The sequence below is a fragment of the Lycium ferocissimum genome, chromosome 1, assembly GCF_029784015.1.
Source record: "Lycium ferocissimum isolate CSIRO_LF1 chromosome 1, AGI_CSIRO_Lferr_CH_V1, whole genome shotgun sequence".
Classification (NCBI taxonomy): domain Eukaryota; kingdom Viridiplantae; phylum Streptophyta; class Magnoliopsida; order Solanales; family Solanaceae; genus Lycium; species Lycium ferocissimum.
The window spans coordinates 65710473-65719387 of NC_081342.1; the positions used below are offsets into that span (position 1 = coordinate 65710473).

General features: G+C 34.5%; 1 pseudogene; it reads left to right on the top strand.

Moving 5' to 3' along the window:
• The first annotated feature begins 2611 nt into the window (after positions 1-2611).
• LOC132066471 (alcohol acyl transferase 1 allele GSa-like) lies at positions 2612-6546 on the top strand (annotated as a pseudogene).
• Positions 6547-8915: the final 2369 nt, after the last annotated feature.

An 8915-nucleotide genomic window follows, 5' to 3' on the forward strand; every position in this document is an offset into this window, starting at 1 on the left:
GATACCAAAAGGCTTGGGCTTTTAAAAACTAATTCCAACTCGAATGGGGAAATGCAGCAAAAAAAATAGCTTGGTGCGGCGCCCCCAAGAGGATTTAACAGGGACTCGGGATGGACAGACACAACTGAAGCCTCAATCTCTTTTTGTTCCACAAATTTTGTTGCCTTCATCTTGTGCCACGTTTACACTTCAGCCAATTATTGCACCTTTAATATTTCAATCATTACACCATGAATTGAGGTCTCAATTTTGTCTTCTATTGTTACTGCTCCATTTGCTGCTCCCAGCATTTAATTCTTCACGTAGAAAACTTCAACTCCTTCCTTTCTTTATTAACATCATTAATAATAATCGTCACAAATTGGTTTTGCTCCTATTCCAATTACCACTTCACATTTTTTATCTAATTTTTTTTGCTCCAAAATTCTCAATCTTGTACCACATTATTCCTACACATTAAAAATATAATATTAAGCAAGAAGCAATATAATAATACTCAAAAGTCGATTAAAAGTACTAGAATGTGAGGCAACAATGACTAAATATATGCATTTTTTGCCGAACATCCGTGATGAATATGCATATATATATATATATATATATATATATATATATATATATATATATATATATATATATATATATAGAGAGAGAGAGAGAGAGAGAGAGAGAGAGAGAGAGAGAGAGAGAGAGAGAGAGAGAGAGAGAGAGAGAGAGAGAGTCTTATGAGGCCCGGGCTTAAATTCAAGATATAAAATTAGACATTGTAATTGAAGAAATATAATTAAGTTACACTTTTTTACTGTATAATAATTAAAATTTCAAATAAGTAAATTTGTAATATATGAAAGCAAAACTTTCATTTCACTCTTTTAATATTTTAACTTTTCTTGTTGAAATTATTTACTTTAAATCAGATGAGTCAGGATCTAAAGTTTATGAGTTCTGAATTCTAATCTTTTAAGTTATTCGGTTCTAAATTAACAATCAATACATATTCAATGAATTTTTAAAACAAATGCATAGTTTAAACCAAAATTTCCGGATCCGACCTAATTCATAGCCAACACTCTAAATTCGGCCTGCTTCAAACTCATTTTGTGTTTATCTTAAACTCATTTAAGATTTTAATAATGTATTTTATTTTCACTTGTATTAACAAAAGTACTTATGTTTTCATCTTCTAGAATCATCTAACACAATACATTTTTTAAACAACTCCCTATTTATAGTACTACAATATTTACAACTTTAGTTTCAAGTTTCTACACAAATTAACCTAATTGTTTTACAAGAATACTAATAAATGATGACTAAAGTAAATGAATAAAGTACAAAAGTTTAAAACTATACCTGAAAATAAATTAAGGACCTCTATAAGCACATATGAGCTCACTATAGACAAATTATGGAAAGTTTAAGGATAAAAAATATAGTAAGACCTAATGAATGCTTCAGTTGTTTAAAAAAAAAGGCTTCAAAGTAACTTAAATTTAACCAGAACGTATAGGACAAATAATACCGTCTCAAAATATTTGTCACGTTTAGTTTGTGAAAGGTAATTTGACTAATTTTTAGAGCTAAATTGAATTAGATTAATTCAATATTCTAAAATTTAAATTTAGATATTCGAAATTACACGAAAAATATATCAATATAGTGATTTGTTAAAAAGATCTATTGGTTAAAATTTATGTAATTTGATCCTCAAAAAGTGAAACATGATAGACATTTCAGGATGGAGTAAAAACAATTAAGGAACAAAAAAAATCACAAAAAGTTACTACTCCAATATTGACTAGTAACAAAGGCCCATGTGGCCTGTGGGTCTTAAGAAAGGAACAATGACAAAAGTAAACATTTGCACAAAAAAGCAAGCAACAGCCCACGTGGCAAAATCACACAAATGGATTGTGGTATGTGAGGACGATAAAAGCTCTATATCCTTGCTTACATAGAATAGTAATATGTATAGGTCCAACTTTGCGAATTGCCCTTCTTTTGGGGTGGTCTTTAAATTTTGCCCCGCATATTTGAAATCTTTAAATTTTGCCCTTCGGCTAAAACCCATGGGTTCCAGGTTCGAACCCCCACTCAGTCAAAAATTTTAAAAAAAAATGGCAAGATAGAGTTTAAATTTCGTTATGCCCCCACTGGCATACACTTGTTAAGGAATTACCAAAGTTATCTTTGGCCGGCATACTTATGCCTTATGGGCAGACTTGGCATAAGTATGCCGGATCCGGCATAACTTTGGTAATTCCTTCACAAGTTTATGCCGGATCCGGCATACTTATGGGCAAACTTTTAATGGGCAAACTTTTAGTTAAGCCTTAACTAAAAGTCTTTTCCTAGTTATGCCTTATGGGGCAGACTTTTAGTTAAGGCATAACTAAAAGTATGCCCCATAAGGCATAACTTTTCCTTAAGACATAGACTTTGTTTTATAAGCCAAATTTGGTTAGTTCAAACTCCGCATATTGGCAACCAAATTGAACTTAACATCAAGAAAAGAATGCCGGGAAAGAAACAGATCATACGTTGGCGAAACAAAGCATGCTCATAAAAGGCCGATATTGTTTTTATATTTTATCTCTTGGTGCATCGTAGGATGTGTCAATTTGCACAACTTGGTAAGTGCAAATACTAACAGACTGAGGTACATTTGCAACATTTTTAGACCTGAATATGCATTAAGATACATTTAGTTAGAACAAAACATCCACATTCTTTATTGGTTTGTTATGATTTACTGGTCTGGTCCCATTAAAAGTTTGTCCATAAATATGGCTGACCCGGCATAAACTTGTTAAGGAATTATCAAAGTTATGCCGGACCCGGCATAAACTTGTTAATGAATTACCAAAGTTATGCCGGACCCGGCATACTTATGCCAAGTCTGCCCATAAGGCAAAGTATGCTGGGTCCGGCATAACTTTGGTAATTCCTTAACAAGTATATGCCTGGTCCGGCATACACGCGACCCAAATCTTGCCTTGCAATTTTTTTTTAAAATTTATCCTTGAGCGGGGGTTCGAACCCAGAACCTCATGATTTCTGCGTGAACGCTCAGGGTTGCAACGCAAAGGGCAAAAATTAAAGACCAGCAATATGAGGGGCATAATTTAAAGATCACAAATATGAGGGGCAAAATTTAAAGACCACTCCAAAAGAAGGGCAATCCGCGCAAAAAAATGAACTTTTAGTAATGCCTTAACTAAAAGTGTGCCCCATAAAACATAACTAAAAGTATGCCCCATAAGGCGTAAGTTTTCCTTAAGGCATAACTAAAAGTTTGCCTTATAAGGCAAAGTTTAAATTTTGTTATGCCCCCTCCGGCAGACTTTTAGTTATGTTTAACTAAAAGTTTGCCGGAGGAGGCAGACTTTGCCTTATATATATGTATACACATTTTTTTTTTACTTTTCAAGGTAAACTTTTAGTTATGCCTTAACTAAAATTCTGCCCCATAAGGCATAACTAAACTATGTCTTAGGAAAAATTCTGCCTTATGGGGCAGACTTTTAGTTATGCCGGATCCGGCATAACTTTAGCTTTTCCTTAAAGATTGTATGCCGGATCTGGAATACACTCCTTCAGTCCTGCCTTGCGAAATTATTTTTTTATTTTATGCTTGAGCGGGGGTTCGAACCCAGAACTTCATGTATTCGCTCACCTTTCCAAGTGAAGGGCACAACTTAAAGACCACAAATATGAGGAGCAAAATTTAAAGACCACAAATTTGAGGGGCAAAATTTAAAGACCACCCCAAAAGAAGGGCAATCCGCGCAAAAAAATGCTTTCTCATCACCACATGCTGGTCTTGGATAATAAATCACGTGCACATTTCCTGTTGCATATTTGACACTCTATAAATCTAAACTCAAATGCTTACCAAGATTACATACTTTCATTCCAATATACATTTCAGAGATCACTTTCGTCATACATTACTCTTCCTTTTATCGAATAGCACATTTGACATACAGTATGCAAATTTCAATAATACATAGCAAGCCGAAATTAGTAGTTCCAACAAGAGTAACACCTCGTGAGACTAAACATCTTTCTGAAATAGATGACCAAGGGCTTAATCGTTTCCAACTTTTCGTACTAATGTTTTACAAATATAATGCTTCAATGAAAGGGAAAGATCCTGCAAAAATCCTAGAAAATGGATTGTCTAAAGCACTAGTGTTTTACTATCCATTAGCTGGTAGGCTCACTGAAGGGCCTAATAAGAAGCTTATGGTGAATTGCAATGGTGATGGAGTCTTGTTTATTGAAGCTGATGCAAATGTGGAGCTTGAGCAACTAGGTGAATCCATTAAACCACCATGTCCATACTTGGATTTACTACTGCACAATGTTCCTGGCTCTGATGGAATCATTGGTTGCCCTCTTTTGGTAGTTCAGGTAAATAAATATATATCCTGCCTTTTTTTTTTTTTCAAAACTTCCTTTATATAATATAGGGGATAATTGGGAATTAAATGATTATCTTTTTCATAGAAAAAGTTCAAATAGAACCAACTTGAATTTGAGATCGCTATCCGAAATCTTAAGAAAATGGAAAGGAAATGAAAAGGTGGGATCAAACCCACACACATATATGGTGTAGGATAGTTCTGCTCAGTGACAGAGTCAAACATCCTAATAAAGGGATCCAGAAAAAATGCAACAACGCAACATCTAGGATTTAATCTATGACCTTATGTAATTCTTTAACCCCCTTTACGACAATATTTAAGCCTTTCTTATGTCAGGGGGTTTCAAAAACTTGTATACACATATTTAAACAATTATTTTTACCCTATTTACAAGTTGAGATTTTCAAACGAAATTCAATTGAGCCCCGTTGCTTGAATTTAACTCAGCAACTACTTGTCGATACGCAAGAAAAGAATTACCTGCACTTGGTTTTTAAACAATAAAAAATGAATGCATGACTTATGTCAGTAAATCAACTATAAGGGAGTAACAGGTCAAGTTTAAGTGTGGTTGAAAATTCAAAAAAAAAAAAAAAAAAAAAGGTTGAAGGGATATTTATGTATCATCTCATTTAGCTAATATGCACTTATAATGTAAAGAATATTTACAAAGCTTGCAACCTTCCTTTTGTTTCAAGTTAATAATCTTACTCTTTTATAAACGGTAATCGTAGTTATCTGTTAGGTGAACTTTACATGATTAATATATAAAAGTAAAATTCTTAAACTAATATACCTCTATACATAGGTGACCCGTTTTAGCTGTCGTGGATTTGCTGTTGGATTCAAAGTTAATCACACTATGATGGATGCCTATGGCTTTAAAATGTTTCTAAATGCATAAGTGAATTAATCCAAGGAGCTTCTGCACCTTCTATGTTACCTGTATGGCAAAGGTATCTCCTAAGTGCTAGATCATCACCATATATTGCATGTACTCACCATGAATTTGATGAGCAAATTGAATCAAGAATTGCATGGGAATCTATGGAAGACAATTTAATACAACAATCATTTTTCTTTGGAAATAAGGAGATGGAAACGATTAAAAATCAGGTTTCTCCGAATTGTGAAAGTTCAAAATTTGACTTGTTAGTGGCATTTTTATGAAAATGTCATACAATTGCTCTCGATTTGCACCCTCAAGAAATTGTTCGTTTCACGTACGTTATTAACATACGTGCAAAATCACTAAAATTTGAACTTCCATTTGGATATTATGGGAATGCGTTCATTACTCCAGCTGCAGTATCAAAAAGCGGACTGTTATGTTCAAATCCACTGACGTATGCAGTTGAATTGGTCAAGAAACTTAAAGATCATATGAATGAAGAATACATAAGATCAAAAGAACAGATTTAATGGTGATTAAAGGGCGAGCAGAATTGACAAAATCTTGGAATTGTGTTGTCTCGGATAATAGATATGCTGGATTTGATGAATTCGATTTTGGATGGGGAAAGCCCATTTTTGGAGGGATTCCAAAAGCTTTTTCTTTCATTAGTGTAGGTGTTCCTGTTAAAAATGACAAGGGAGAAAAAGGTATTTTAGTAGCTATAAGTTTGCCTCCACTGGCCATGAAAAAATTTCAAGTTGTATACAAGATGACTTTCTGAAATGTGGAAGGAGTCAACATAATTTCAAAGATGTAAGGGTTTTTTTGCCTTTAGTTCCACCTCATCAATGCTTGTTTTGGGAGTGATTGATTCAGAATTATGGAGCTTGTAATATTCCATACTTTTCCTATTAAGTACTTTTCCACCATGGATGATATTTATAAATTAAGTATCCATTTCAATTTATGTGACACTGAAAAAAAATAAAGAACTGCTTGTTTCTCTTCAACTTTGCAGACAAACAATGGTGACTTGATGAGTTGAATAGAATTATGCTTACGATAGAAAGTATAATTTACGTATGAATCAGCTGAATACCATTTAAAAACTTTACATAAATTGACATATATATTTGGATAATACAAAGGACAAAAAACTTGAAGTAAATACGGATCTTCATTTCAAGCAAAGATTCTATGAAGACTTAGGATTCCATAATGATCATATCTCCTGAAAACAGAGACAACAATGCATACAAGTTAGTGAGAACTACAGCTCAGAAAACTCAAACCTTATGTATATGAATGTATTTGGTAAAATTCAACATTCTAAACAAATAAACCATTTATGTTTTACCCCAGGAGGCATCTAACCAGGAGTTTTAACTTCTTTTCTGATCACTGAATCAGACTTAAAGAGTATGGTTATGAAATGACAGTGAACATACTAATTTCAGGCTCACAGGGTTACGAAATGACAGTGAACATACTAATTTCAGGTCCACATGGTAATGTAATGAAATTGAACATACTAATTTCACGTTCACACTTTTCGTATTTCTATAGCTTTTTTGTTTAAATAAAGGTAACGTCCACACCAGCTTTGTGCACCTAAAGTATTCCAGCCTGTACATGCTACCTCCCACAAATATAGGTACTAAGTAACTTTGTCTACCAAAGCTGATAGAAACTAAGCGTCCACCAAAACAGACAAGGGATCAGGTATCTTATCTGTTCCCTCAAGCTAAAACAGAAAGTAAACAAGGCACAATGTTTACGTGGAAAACTCCTTGCTCAAGGGATTAAAAGCCACGACCTACCCTGATAGGATTTCCAACTTCACTAACTGAGCAATGTCTTTTAGATTACAAGTCTTTTGCAACTAAGGAATTAGCCTACTAATCCCTCTCCTTACAATACCTCTATTGCAAGCACTTACTTGACTAACTCTAGCCAAGAACCAAACTAATTCAACTACCTCTAGCTGAACTTCAACTCACCATAACTAACTATAGTTAAGTGTCAACACAAAAAGCTTAATAAACCAAACACCTACAAAAGCCCTTCTTAAAAGAAGTGTAGGTTTACAATATATAGACCAAAAGATAAAGACTAAAATAACCTAAGACTTCTTCAGTATTAGGATCTGGTCCTTGGAGTTATTTAGTCTTGATCTTTAGAGCTCTGAGAAGGTAGTGGCGGCTACTCTTTTAAACAATGAGAATAATATGCTTTGAGTTGCTAGGTCAAACAAATGCCAACATGTTGCTTATATAGGGGGCCGAGTAAGGAGCATGTGAGACGCATGTGACATAGATAGAGACATTGCAATGATCCATCTCTGTCCTGTGGCTGCGCAAGTCGAACGAGGCTGCCACGGCTTTTATTGTCCGGTCGTACAGTGCCTAGGGGACCTGGTCCCTGATACGTATGTCAATCATCAAAACTCATAACTCATCAAAAGCTTAGCTAGACAGGAGACATTGAGAATTTCGATAATAGGGTAATTCTGTGAATGCTATACCCTTGAGTTTCGATACTTCTGAAAATCAAAATGATTCATATTCTTGAACGGTACTTCAAATATATTTAGTATATTTGCTTCATTCAAGCTAGCCAAGCAAAAACATAAGGGAATAATGACTGAATGTCACAAGAACATACCATGCATGCATTTGATAAAGTAGTCCATTTCCGAGCAAATAGTCAAAATACCTTCTTTTATAAAGAGCCTACACTTCTATGATCTACTGGAGAAGGCTAAACTTGTTGTCACTACTTTTGCTGTAAAATGGATCTGTCCTTGAGCTGAGTAGATGAAGTTGCACTCAGATGGAGGTGGCATAATTAAAAAAGCACAAGGTAATATGATTAGTGCATATACTATTAATCTTGGGCAGATAACTAACAACCTCTCAAAGGCTATTGCTCTTTTGACTGGACTAAATTGGTGTAGAAAAAATAGTTTAAGGAAATTAGATATAGAGTGACTCTCTTATGCTAATCAACTGGATCAATAATGTGAATTCTATTCCTTGGGCCCTTCATTCAGTTGTGCTTGATATTAGAAATGTGTTGAATTCCATCATTTTTTTGTGGGGAGTGCCCTTCAAATGCACTGGTCTTTAATTTTTTCCCCTCAAATTGTTGGTCTTTAATTTTTGCCCTTCGCCTAAAACTCCTAGGTTCCGGGTTCGAACCCCCGCTCAATAAAAAATTTAAAAATAATTCGTCAGCGAAACTCTGCCTTAAGGCAGAATTTTGCATGAAGCTCAAAACTCTGCCTTAAGGTAGAGTTTGCTAAGGGATAGTTTGCTTGCAAAACATTACCATAAGGCATAGTTTGCAGACAAACTCTGTCCCATCAGGCATAATTTGCTTGAAAACTCTGCCTCATGGTAGAGTTTTGCATGCAAACTATGCCTGATAGGGCAGAGTTTGTAGGCAACCTCTGCCTAGCAATTTTTTTAAAATTTTTCTCTTAAGTAGGGGTTTGAACCCTAATCACAGGCTTTTAGGGCGACAAAAGCTTAAATACTTTCATTTTGATGGGCAAAAATTAAAGATCACCCCAAAATAAGGGTATTACT